At 36.2% G+C, this 14,160-nt stretch overlaps 1 protein-coding gene across 4 annotated transcripts in view; it reads left to right on the top strand.

The window, feature by feature from the left end:
* ZDHHC20 (zinc finger DHHC-type palmitoyltransferase 20) overlaps positions 1–14,160 on the top strand; it is a 70,860-nt gene that overhangs the window by 4,334 nt on the left and 52,366 nt on the right. The window contains exon 1 of one of the 4 annotated variants that reach the window (XM_059378269.1): positions 524–654. The exons of the other annotated variants lie outside the window; for them this stretch is intronic. The gene's annotated coding sequence lies outside the window, so the exon portion shown is untranslated. Of the gene's footprint in view, positions 1–523; positions 655–14,160 lie in introns of those variants that run through there. 4 annotated transcript variants of the gene reach the window in all.

Raw genomic sequence — 14,160 nt, 5'->3', positions numbered from 1 at the left:
TTTTATTTATTTATTTGACAGAGAGAAATCACAAGTAGATAGAGAGGCAGGCAGAGAGAGAGAGAGAGGGAAGCAGGCTCCCTGCTGAGAGCCCGATGCGGGACTCGATCCCAGGACTCTGAGATCATGACCTGAGCCGAAAGCAGCGGCCCAACCCACTGAGCCACCCAGGCGCCCCTTTTTCTAGTTTCTTAATGTGGAAACTAAAGTCACAGATTTGAGTCCTTTCTTGTGTTTAGTTCTACAAATTTACTCGTAAATACAGCTTTATTCACATCCCATCAGTGTTTACATGTTTTTTAGTTTCATTCAATTAAAATTATTTTCTAAATTCATTTTGGATTTTGTCTTTGACCCGTGGGTTATTTTAGTAGTATGCTAATTTGCAGTTATCAGAGGATTTTCCAGATACCATTTTGGTACTGATTTTGAATTTAATTCTATGTGGTCAGATAATGTTGCATGACTTGAGTCCTTTAAATGAGTAAATTTTTTGTTAAAGATTTTATTTGACAGAGACACGGCAAGGGAGGGAACACAAGTAGGGAGAGGAGGAGAGGGAGAAGCAGACCTGCCAAACATGGAGCCCAATCATGACCTGAGCCAAAGGCAGACACTTAACAACTGAGCCACCCAGGCACCCCTAAATTTTAAGTGAGTACATTTGAAAGGACTTGTTTGATGGCCTGAAATGTGGTCTGTAGTAGAAACATTTCATGTGTATTTGAGAAAAATGTATTCTGTTGTGAATATATTTCACAGCGATGTATTTTGCTATTTGTTGTTGGGTAGAGTTTCTGTTATGTCATAATGTGCCATAGATGTCAAGGCAAGTTGGATGACAGTGTTGTTCAAGATTCCTATGTTCTTGATGATTTTCTTTTCTTTTTTAGGATTTTATTTATTTACTTACTTATTTGGGAGAGCATGAGCAGAGGGTGGAGTGGCAGGGGGGAAGGGCAGAGAGAGAGGGAGAAGCAGTTTCCCCCAGAGCAGGGAGCCTGACGCTGGGCTCAGTCCCAGGACCCCGGGATCATGACCTGAGCCAAAGGCAGATTCTTAACTAACTTGAGCCACCCAGGCACCTTGCTGATTTTCTGTTTGTTCTATCGATCAGTTTTTGGGAGAGGTATGATTATAATTATGGAGTTGTGTCTTTCTTTTTGTAGTTCTGTCAGTTTTGCTTCATGCATTTTGTAGCTCTGCAATTAAGTACTTACAGTGTTTAGGATTATAGTGTTCTCTTGGTGAATTGACCCTTTGTTATTATGAAATGACTTTCTTATCCCTGGTGATATTATTTGCTTTGAAATCTAGTTTGGCAGATATTAACATGTCCACTAATCTTCCTTTTGATTACTGTTAGCATGGAAGGTCTTTCTCTGTCCTTTTATTTTAACTTGTTTATATCTTTATATTTAAAATGCATTTCTTGGGGCACCTGGGTGGCTCAATCAATTAAGCATCCAAATGTTCATCTCAGCTCAGGTCTTGATCTCAGGGTTGTGAGTTCAGCCCTATATTAAGCTCAAGCTGAGCATGGAGCCTACTTTAAAAACAAAAGCAAAAAAAACAGCATAAAAATTATAAAATATTAATAACTCTATACTTAATAAAGAAATTCAGTTGGTAATTAAAAAAACTTTTTTTTGTTGTTGTTGTTGTTGTTGAGGACAACAGCAGGCCCTGGTAGCTTCACAGACAGATTTTTCAACATTTAATAGAAAAAACTCATAAGCAGACTATAGTTAGGTCTTGCTTTTTAAATTCAATCTGAAAAATCTGTGGCTTTTTTTTTCCTTTTTTTCTTTTGTTTATAGAATTATAATTGACATATAACATATTAGTTTCAAGTGTACAACACAGTAATTTAATTCATAAATATACTTGGCATAATTAAATAAAATAATCACCACATAAGTCTGGTTAACAGCCATTAACCACACATAGTTTCATGATTTTTTTCCTTGTGTTGAAAACTTTGAAGATTTACTCTCAGCAACTTTCAAATATACAACTGTATTATCAATTATAGCATAATCTCTTTTAATTGAAGTGTTCGACCATTTATATTTAATGTAATAATTGATAAAGTTAGGTTTTATGATTCTGTTTTCTCACCTTTATTGGCTTATTAGTTGTAACTCTGTTATTTTAGTGATTTACTTTAGAGTTTATAGATTACATCTTTAATCTATCATAATCTATCTTCAAGTGATACACTACTTCGCATATAGTACCTTATAAAAGCACTTTTCCAATTCTTCCCTCCAAGTCATATATGCTGATTATTATACAATTTTTATATTATAAAGCTCACTGTATTGCTATTTGTTTAAACCGTGTGTTATCTTTTTAAAAGATTTAAATAATATGAAGACAAATCTTATATATTTACTTATGTTGTTACCATTTCTGGTACTTTTCTTATTTTATAGATCCAGATTTCCTTCTCATGTCATTTCCCTCTGCCTGAGGGCTTTCTTTAACATTTATTATAAGGCATGTCAGTTGGTGATAAATTATTTCAGCTTTTGTATGTTTATAAGCATTTTTATATTATCTTTTAAAAAAACTTTATAATGTATAATTCACATATCATAAAATTCACCCATTTGAGATACACAGTGCAGTAGTTTCCAGTGAACTTAGAAAGTTGTGCTGTTACAATACTATTCATTTTTAGAACATTTCAGTCACCTTTATCAGATCCCTCATGCCTAATAATGATTAATTCGTATTCCCAGCCCCAGGCCACATCTAATCTGTGTTCTGTATCTGTATGCCTTTCTTGGACATCTCATGTACATGGAGTCATACAGTAAATGGTCTTTCGTGTTTGGTGTCTTTTACATGTTTTTGAGGTTTCTCTGTTTTGTAGCATGCATTGGTATTTCTCCCCTTATTCTCTACTTCACATCTATTTTGTATTTTTATGTTTATAAAATATATTTATAGCTTTACTTAAGAATCTTATTTCTAGGGGCTCTTGGGTGGCTAGTTATTAGGCTTCTGCCTTCAGCTCAGTTCATGATCCCAGGGTCCTGGGATCCAGCCCCGCATTGGGCTCCCTGCTCAGCAGGAAGGTTGCCTCTCCCTCTCCCACTTGTATTCCCTCTCTCGCTGTCTCTCTCTGTCAAATAAATAAATAAAATCTTTTTTAAAAATCTATTATTTTTAGTAAGCCTTCACAAACCATTTGTGCACTGAATTAGAATGTAAATAATAATTAGGTACTATTACACATTTAAGTGTTTGAAAAATCCTGCTTCTAAGATTTCAGTATCTTTGGGTCTTGCTCATCTTTGCATCTACTAGAGAGTCTAATTCCTAAAAGCATTCAATTAATAGGTGTTGAATTGAATAGAATCATACAGTCATAAACTCACTTGTGAGTTTGAATATGTTAGAACAAACATCCACAATAACAGTATTGAATTATGATTACCAGACATATATTTCAATAGTATTCAGGGTTAAAGACTAGATGATATTGCTTATTGGTTATGGAGTCTTTGTTTTGGATGATGAAACAATGATTCTTTGAAATTGTACTGAAACTATTTAGAAAAAAAAAAATTCTGGTTCCCTATATCTCATCCCCAGTGGTTGACATAATTATAGGAAAAATTAAGATGTGAGTTAGGATATTGTTTAAAAACCTTATTTTCGGGGCGCCTGGGTGGCTCAGTGGGTTAAGCCGCTGCCTTCGGCTCAGGTCATGATCTCAGGGTCCTGGGATAGAGTCCCGCATCGGGCTCTCTGCTCAGCAGGGAGCCTGCTTCCCTCTCTCTCTCTCTCTGCCTGCCTCTCCATCTACTTGTGATTTCTCTCTGTCAAATAAATAAATAAAATCTTTAAAAAAAAAAAAACCTTCTTATTTTGTTATTTCCTATCTGTTTTCAGATGCTGGAGTATAGTAATTTTCTATATAACTTGCCTTTGAAAGCTATAGTGCCCTATAAACCCTTTAATGGCATTCTATAATTATCCCAGCCTTCTTTCCTTTTTTTTTTCCCTAAAGGACAGATATTTTTTCTTTTGACTGCTGGTGAATTAACCTGTTCTTATATTATTTTCTTTTGATACCAGAAAGCAAACTGATCTGAGAGAGCTCTATAAATAAATACCCAAAAATCCAACCCAAGTGAACAAAAAGAGCTTTTATATTTTCTTCCATATAAACTGAACCCTCTTTGGGTCAAAATATATGAAGGAAAAGGGGCTGGACAAGTTAGAAACCATGGCAGACTATTTGGAAGAAGATCATTTTGTCCTAGTGATACAAATAAAGGTTTCCTTTTCCCCTGGCCTCTTCTATTTTGTGGTGAAGATATAGCAAGCTAAACTCCAGATTAAGCCTCTATTTGATATCTCTACTTGGATTTAATAGGCATCTCAGACTTACCATGTCCAAAACAAAAACTCCTGAATTATTTTTCTCTTTGCTCACCCCCCCACCCCCACTACCTCCTACTCCAGCTCAGTAAATGAGTTTCATCCTCCTAGTTTCTTGGTTGAAAAATCTTCCCATTACCAATTAATCAAGAAATCCTGGCATTAAATCCAGCTGCTCACCACCACCACGGTAACTATATTCACTCAAGCCACTATAATCTCTGTCTTGTGGCGCAGACTGAGAAACGTAACCACAATAGTTTGTACTTCCTCCCATCAAGACAGGAAGTCTTTTTGCCCTCCCAGTGAATCTGAGTTGGCCTTGTACTTCCTTTGATCAACAGAATAGAATTGCTTTGATCAATAGAATAGATGGGTGAGATCTGGAGCCTAGGCCTTAAGATATAGCATGGAGCTTTGGCCTTAACTCTTGAAACCAGTTGCTATGTAAGGGAGTCCAGATAGACATACGGGGAGAGACACCCAGTAAGACAAGCTAAGTGCCAAAGCCCCTTATATGTGAATGAGGCCATCTTAGAGTCTCCTGCCCCAGTTGTGCTGCCATTTGACTATAGTTAGTAGAAAAACAGTCCGGCTTATCGTAGTCTGAACTGCTGACCCAGACAATTACAGGAAATAATACTTGGTGGTTGTTTAAAGTCATTGAGTTCTGGGTGGTTATCACATTATATCATTGTAGTACTATAGTCTTATATTTTGTTTCTCCTTCCCCACTCCACCCCCATCCTCACCCTGTACCCTTTCCCTAGAGCAGCCAGAATAGTTCCCTTTAAAATCAGTACCAGATTGGTCATTCCTCTTCTGAAAACCTTGGCTGGCTTCCTGTCTTCTTCAGTGGAACACCTACAGTGCTTACCATGGCCTCCTCCCCTCATTACTTCTCCGACATGATTTCCTCTCCAATCTTCCTTTGTTTCTACAGTTGTCACAATAGCCTCTTGGCTAGATTTTAATACTTGTTGATTGATCTTCATAAATTATTTAATCTCTCTTAACTTGTTCCCATGCTATAAAATGAAATAATACCTGTCTTACAAAATAAAGTTTTTAGCAGAGTAGGCTTTCAAATATTACTGGAGATGGGAAGAAGATATAAATGGCCACTAGCATATTTTTTCTTGTCTTCTTTTTTTGGTAGGAGTTTTCTTTGTTTGTTTCTTTATTTTTAATTCCTAGTTTGTTTTTAAACCTTCCCTTCCTGTCTTTAGTGAATGAAAGCATATTCTCATGCAGTCTTTTTTTTTTTTTTTTAAGTATATTCTTAATTGGCTGTATTTGGAGATCATATTGCAAAAGCATGTGCCTATTTTGCATGAGCTGCTGGTTGTGCTCAGATTATATGTGTGGGAGAGTATGTTGTTTGAGGGAGGGAGGGCTTCACATGATGTGGGATTTTAAGAAGATTAACACCTGACACTATTCTTATAAGCATATAAGCTACACAGATTTAGGTATTGCTGAAATATGCAGCACATCATCTTAAGCAGATGGCACCTACACTTAACTGAAATAGTAGGTCACAAATAATGGTGATTATAGTTTTATGGAGAATAGATTTCTCTAAAATAGAGGTTCATATTCCTTGATGCTAAAGGTTTAAAATTGTTTTTATTTTTTAAAAGATTTTATTTGTTTGAGAGAGAGAGTGTGAGTAGGAGTGTGGGGAAGCTGGGTTGGGCAGAGGAGAGGGAGAAGCAGACTCCCCGCTGTGCAGGGAGCCCCATATGGGGCTTGAGCCCAGGACCCTGAGACTATGACCCGACTAAAGGCAGATGCCTAACCAACTGAGCCACCCAAGCAGCCCTAAAATTGTTTTTAAAACATTTCTGTTTTCTGCGTTTTCTCACTCTTTCCCATGCTTCATTATACTTATTAATGTGGACTTAGGCCCACCCAATTAAAATCATAGGAGGAGTAATTTTTTATTAACCTACTAATTGAACAACATGTAAAAATACATATGAGCTTATTAACTGTGAAGTCTTCAGGGAAGCTTTTGAAACATTATTGTTTAAATTACATGAAAAGGATATCATCAGCACCTGATGGAAGTAATAACACCAAAATGTTATTGCATGTGTTGATTGGATACATCACTAGTGTGAATTTATACTGTTTTTTTCTTCTTCCTGTGTGGTTCTTATTTTTCTGTGGATAACTCATATACTTTTTGCAAGTATTTAAAAAGGAGAAGTGGGGGTCATGGCTATGACAAATACCATGTGCATAAAAGCGGTAGCTTCCTAACAATATATTGTGTCTCGAAAATGCAGCAAGAATCTTTTAAAATCCAAGACAAGATTATTACTCCTCTCTACAGCACCCTCCAGTGGCTTTCCTCTTTGCTCATAATGAAATCCATAGTTCTTTCTGCAATCTCTAAGGCCCTAAATATACTCTGATCTGCCACTAATTTTGATTCATCTCTTCCTTTGCCAACTGTGCTACAGCCCAACAGGCCACCTTGCTTTTCCTCTATCAGGCCATGCATGGTCCCACTCAAGGACCTGGTTACCTCTCAGATTCCACATGGCTAGTTCTCTCCACCTAGATTTCTTTTAAAATACTCACTGTCAGAGAGGCTTTTCCAGCTATGCCATGTAAATAAAATAAGTACTTCCTCTTTCACTTTTCTCCCTACCCTGCTTTGTGCTTACAATGTTCTGGGTGCTGTATTTGACACTAGGAATACAAAGATGTATAAATGTGCATGGTCAAATGCATTTAGACTTCATATAACAGTCCCTATTTTTAGTATTATAGTGTTCATTTGTATAGTACCTTTTATTTTTAAATTCTAGTGTAATCAACATATAGTGTTTTATTAGTTTCAGGTGTACAGTATAGTGATTCAACAGTTCCATGTATTACATCATCAAGATAAGTGTACTCTTAATCCCCTTTGCTGATTTCACCCATCCACCCCACCCACCTCACCTCTGGTAACTTGTCAGTTTGTTCTCTGTAGTTAAGAGCCAGTTTTTCAGTTTGTCTCCCTGCCCCGCTTTGTTCATTTGTTTTGTTTCTTAAATTCCACATATGAGTAAAACCATATGGTATTTGTCTTTCTCTGGCTGGCATATTTCACTTAGCACTATAATTTGTAGATCCATTCTTGTTGTTGCAAATGGCGAGATTTCATTCTTCTTTATGCCTGAATAATATTCTGTTGTAAATGTATATCACATCTTCTTTATCTGTTCATCTGTTTACACTTGAGCTACTTCTATACTTTGGCTATTGTAAATAATGCTGCAATAAACAAGAGTGCATATATCCCTTCAAATTAGTGTTCTCATGTTTTTTGAGTGAATACCCAGCAGTGTGATTCCTGGATCATAGAGTTCTATTTTTAATTTTTTGAGGAATCTCCATACTGTCTTCCCTGAGGGCTGTACCAGTTTGCATCCTCACCAACACTTGTTGTTTCTTGAGTTGTTTGTTTTAGCCACTCTGAAGGTGCAAGGTGATATCCATTGTGGTTTTGATTTGCATTTCCCTGATGATGAATGATGTTAAGCATATTTTTGTGTGTCTGTTGGTCTGTTCATGTCTTCTTCCCATTTTTAACTGCACTATGTGTCTTTTTGGTGTCGAGTTATAGAAGTTCTTTATATATTTTGGATACTAACTTGTTATTGGATATATCATGCGTGAACATCTCCCATTCAGTAGATTGTCTTTTAGTTTTATTGGTTGTTTCCTTGCTGTGCAGAAGCTTTTTATTTTGATGAAGTCCTATTAGTTAATAGTTTATTTTTGCTTTTGTTTCCCTTGTTTCAGGAGACCTATCTAGTAAGAAGTTGCTATGGCCAATGTCAAAGAGGTTTACTGCCTGTGCTCTCTTCTAGGATTTTTATGGTTTCAGGTCTCAGCATTTATGTATTTAATTCAGTTCGAATTTATTTCTGTTTATGATGAAATAAAGTGGTCCAGTTTCATTCTTTTGCATGTGGCTGTCTAGTTTTTCCAATATCATTTGCTGGATGGATTATTTCCCATTGGATATTCTTCTCTGCTTTGTTAAAGATTAATTGGCCATATAATAATGAGTTTATTTCTGGACCCTGTATTTTTTTTCCCATTGATCAATTTGTCTATTTTTAGGCCAGTACTATACTGTTTTGATCACTACAGCTTTGTAATGTAACTTGAAGTCTGGAATTGTGATATCTCCAGTTTTGTTTTTCTTTTTCAAGATTATTTTGGCTATTTGGGATCTTTTGTAGTTCCTTCCATACAAATTTTAGGATTGTTTGTTCTAGCTCTGTGAAAAATGCCCTTGATATTTTGATAGGGGTTGCATTAAATGCGTAGATTGCTTTGGGTAATATAGACTTTTTTAAAAAGATTTTTTATTTATTTTTTGAGAGAGGGAACACAAACAGAGGGAGTGGGAGAGGGAGAAGCAGGCTTCCTGATGAGCAGGAAGCCCGACAGGGAGCAGGGAGTCCGATGTGGGGCTCTATCCCGGGACCTGGGATCATGACCTGAGCTGAAAGCAGACACTTAATGACTGAGCCACCCAGGAGTCCCTGATATAGACATCTTAACAATATTTGTTCTTTTGACCCATGAATATGGAATGTCTTTCCATTTCTCTTTGTGTCATCTTCCATTTCTTTCTTCAGTGTTTAATAGTTTTCAGAGTACAAGTCTTTAGTTAAGTGTATTCCTAAATATTTAACGCATATTACAAGTTTTAAGAAGCCCTACTGTAACTAAGTATCTAAATCTGCTTAACCTAGTACTTTTCTAAACATTTTTTTTGCCATGATATTCTATTTTTCATGAAATACCTATTTAAATCCTTTTAGATTTAGACAGTTGTTGATCTTTGGGAACAAAGCTCCCAGTAGTGGTGTTGGGGAGGAATGGGGAGCAGATCAGTTCTGAAGGGACTGTGCCTCTGAAAAAAGTGATGTTACCAGTAGATATGAGGGGTAATAGCTGATTTCGTCTACTAACCTTTTGTTAATTAATTCATCATTATTTCTATAAATGGAAGAAAAATCATTATTTCTATAGATGACAAAAAGGTACTTGAAAAATCCCAACATCTATTCCTAATTTTAAAAGTCTTAATAAAATAGGAATAAGTGATTTTTGAACAAAATTGCACACACACAAAATTCCTGATCAGTTTTCACTAAAACCAGAAACAAAAGATGCTTATTACCATGCCATTGCTGTGTAACATTTGTACTGTATTAACAAAATCAATTATGATATTCAATCAAGAGAAAATAATTAGAAGCCTAGGAAGGAAAGGGGAGGAGGAAAGCCATTTCTTTGTATAAATTATGTGATAGTATATCTTGAAAGCCAAGAGGATCAATAATAAACAGAATACCTAAACAAAAAGGATTGAGTAAAATTAACAGACAAAAACCAGGATACAAAATTAGCAAACAAAAACCAGTACTTTCTATATATACATAATAAAATGTTTGAAAACATGGTGGAAGAAAAGTCTCTGTTTCCAGTAACATCAAAAAGATAAAAATACTTAAAAATAAACTTAAGAAATATGCTAGATCTGTAAGAGGAAAACATTCTTGAAAAACGCAAATGTAGACTTGAACAAGTAGAAAGACCTTGCACATTTCATGTTCATGGATAGAATAACTCAACATTACAAAGATTTCTCTTCTCCCCAAGTATAAAGTATAAATGAGTTCTATTCCCAGTAAGTTTTCTTTTTTCTGGCACTAGAATTTGATGCTAAAAGTCATAGGGAAAAATAAACAGGAAAGAATCAGGAAACCTCTGAAAAAGAAGAGTCAGAAAGGAGGCAAACGTTATCCTACCACATTTTAAACCACAAAACCTGTGTAATTAAAACTGTTGGGGGCTTATGAGAACTGTCTACTTTCTGTTTAGTTTTGCCCCAAACCTAAAACTTCTCTGAAAAATAAAGTCTGTTACAAAAACAATAGTATGTTATGGTGTGTGGACAGACATATGGCCAACGGAACAGAACAGAATGTCCAGAATTAGTAATTTTAGAAATTTAAAACTTAGTAAAAGTAGCATCTCAAATCATAAGAGGAACAGATGGAAAAACTGAATAGATATTTGGTGAGAGATAAAATCAGGTCCATACCTCATATGATATTCTAAAAATAAACTACAAATTGATAAAATCTTATTTTTTCTTCTTTTCTTTTTTTTTTTTAAACTTTTAAAATAATTTCAGGGGCAACTGGGTGACTCAGTGGGTTAAGCCTCCACCTTTGGTTCAGGTCACGATCTCAGAGTCCTGGAATGGAGCCCGCATCAGGCTCTCTGCTCAGCAGGGAGCCTGCTTCTCCCTCTCCCTCTGCTGCTCTGCCTGCTTGTGCTCTCTGCAGGGAGCCTGCTTCTCCCTCTCATTCTGCCTGCTTTTCTGCCTACTTGTGACCTCTCTGTCAGATAAATAAATAAAATCTTTAAAAAATGAAATTAAATAATTTCAGACTTTTGAAAAATAATATGTAGACTTTTCATATATCCTTCACCCTGATTCCCTAATATTATTTGTATACATTCTTTGTCGTTCATTCTCTCTCTGAAACAGTTTGAGAATAAATTGCAGATATAATGTCCCTTTACCAGTAAATACCTCCGTGGTATTTCCCAAGAACAAGAATGTCTGTCAGTTTAAGCTTCTGTAAAAGAATACCACAGAGCAGGTAGCTTATAAACAACAGATACTTATTTCTCACAGTCCTGGAATCTGGGAAGTCCCACATTAGGGCACCAGCAGATTTGTTGTCTGGTGAGGGCCCACTTCCTGGTTCTTAGATGGCCATCTTTTCACTGTAACATCACGGGTGGCAGAAGGGACTGGGGATCTCTCTGAGGTCTCATAAAAGGGTACTAATCCAATTTATGAAGGCTTCACCTTCATGATCTCATCAGCTCCCAAAGGCCCCATCTTCAATACCATCACATTGGGCATTAGGATTTAACATAAGAATTTTGGAAGGGGACACAAACATTCAGTCTATAACAAAGAACATTTTCTTATATGATCAAAGTACAATTATCACAATCAAGAAATTAGCATTGGTAAAATACTACTCTAATCTGTAAGCCATATTCAGACTTTACCAGTTGCCCCACTAATCCCTTCTGCTCCACAGTCCAGCCTGTGATCACACACTGCACTTAGTTATCATGCCTCTTTAGTGTCCTTTAATCCGAAAGAGTTCCTCATTGTTGCCTTCTCTCTTGTGACCGTAACAATTTTGAAGAGTACAGGCTTCTTATGTAAAATGTCTCTCACATTAGGTTTGTCTGATGTTTCCTCGTGATTAGATTCAAAGTATACATTTTTAGCAAAAATACCACAAAAGTAATGCTCCATCATTGAATGTACCATTTCTAGGACTGTTAACTTCAGTCACCATTTCAGGTGGTATCCACCAAGTTTCTCCATTCTGCAAAGGTATGATTTTTTCTTTGTAATTATTAGGTATTGTGATAGACTCAGATGTACCACACAGATCCTTCATGGAAGGACTTGCTGCTCAATTGTGGCAAGTACAGTCAGTGGACAGCTTTTAGCTGTTAGCTCTATCAACATGACTAACTTTCCCCCAAGGTCACACCCTTCCTGTGCCAGCCCGCATTCAGTGCCTGAGTGAGAAGGGGCCTGGCTGCTTTAGAGCTCTCTGCAAGTTGGCCAAGATTTTGATAAGCCTGCACTGCAATTAGATTTCCCTTTAGTACATAGCTCATACCCCAAACTCTCTCAGCATCTGATTCCAGAGAACCCAACCTGAGACAAGTGTCTTTGTGGGGAAATACTTTGAGACTCCGTAAATCTGTTCCTGATTACTTGAACTTACTCTTTTTAGCATCTATTAAGGATTCTTGCTTGAAACAGTTATTATTGTTTGGGTTGTCAAATAGTAATTTTTCTAATTCTATGATTTTGTCTACATTTTATAGTTAGAATTCCACTGTAAGGAAGAGCTTTCCCTCTTCAGTCATTCATTTACATCTGCATGCTGTTGTGGATTCTATTTTTTATGGATTATGATCTATCATTTATTGCTCAAATTGTCCCAGATTTGGCCAGTAGGAGCCCCTTCAGTTTGGTTTCTGTATCCTTTTGACATGTTCCTATCATTTATTCCTTCCTTACTTTCTGGTACCACCAGATTTTTCAGGCTTATCTGATACTTTTCCCACGCTGCAATCTGCAATTTCACAATGGACCACATATGCATGTAAAAAACAAAATCATTCAAATACTACAAAGAAACATGTGTGGATGATTTTATAACCAGGGAGTGAGGAAAGCCCAACAGAAAAAATGGAAAAGTGACATAAACAATTTACAAAAACAACAAGTAAGAATATCTCATAAAACACATGAAAGATGCTTACTCTCCTGTAGAACATGCAAAGTAAAATTACCCCAAATTTGGAATTACATTCCAAACAAAATGTTTGGAAGCACTTTATTGGATAGACGATGGAGAAACAGGCAGTCTGATGCATTGCTGTAGGAGTATAAAATGGTACAACTTCTATAACAGGGATTTGGGAAAACCAGGCAAATTAACTTTTGGTCCAGTAATTTCACATTAGGAATCTACACTGAGAATAAACTTCCACAAATAAACAACACATGTATAAGGTTATTCATTGCCACATTGTTTATAGCAGTAGAGATTGGAGATGACCCAAATGTCTATCAATAGAGGCCTGATTATATAACCGGAACACCCACACAATGGAGTACTGTGCAGTGCTTTAAAACAGTGATTGTCTCTATGTACTAATGTGCAGTAATGTCTAAGGTGTGGTGAGAAAAACAAAGTGTGGAATAGGTATATAAAGGAAGAAATTAGAAATATTTTATTTAATACGTTTATTTACTTTGCAGAAAGAATTAGGGTAAAGCAAACTAATAAAAATGATTACCTTGGGTGAGAAGGTAAGAAAAGAAAGCTAGGCCTTTCGAGTACCTTTTTATATAGTTTTGACTTTTAAACCATTTATACTTTTTATATATTCAAAAAATATATAAAACAGAAGGAAAAGCAAATGTAAAATTTGGAATCATGAAACAAATGAACTTAATTTTATGTGAAGTTGGTACTATACATAGAGGAAAGAATTATTTCAAGTGACTTTTGAATATTGTACTCCTTAGTGGGATACAGTTTAAAGCCAAAACAAAACAAAATTTTAAAACTGCAAAGAAAACTTAAATTGGTACGCAGTATTTAAACTATTTTAGGTATACTTTAGGATAACTAAATAAGTAAATTAATTAGGAACTAAGATTTTCATTGTATGTAAATGCAAAAAGATACAAATATAATGCCTAAGAAATAGAAACTTTATAATGTTCTATTCTAATTTAAAGCATCATGTGAATATAAATAGGTATACAATACTACTACTGTCATCCCAAAGGCCTTAAAAGCACTGAAACTCCAGTAGCTATGAACACCCCTGGTGTTCAGTGGTTGGTTTCTAAATATCATTAAGAGGAAGCAGATGCAGGGCACCTGTTTGCCTCAGCCCAGAGAACACATGACTCTTGATATTGGAGTCATGAGTTCAAGCCCCACACTGGAGGTAGAGCCTACTTTAAAAAAAAGGGGGGGGGTGCCTGGGTGGCTCAGCGGGTTAAAGCCTCTGCCTTCGGCCCAGGTCATGATCCCAGGGTCCTGGGGTCAAGCCCTGCATCAGGCTCTCTGCTCAGTGCAGAGCCTGCTTCTCTCTCTCTCTCTCTCT

Source organism: Mustela nigripes, chromosome 15, assembly GCF_022355385.1.
Source record: "Mustela nigripes isolate SB6536 chromosome 15, MUSNIG.SB6536, whole genome shotgun sequence".
NCBI lineage: Eukaryota > Metazoa > Chordata > Mammalia > Carnivora > Mustelidae > Mustela > Mustela nigripes.
This window is presented reverse-complemented; position numbering and strand designations above follow the sequence as displayed.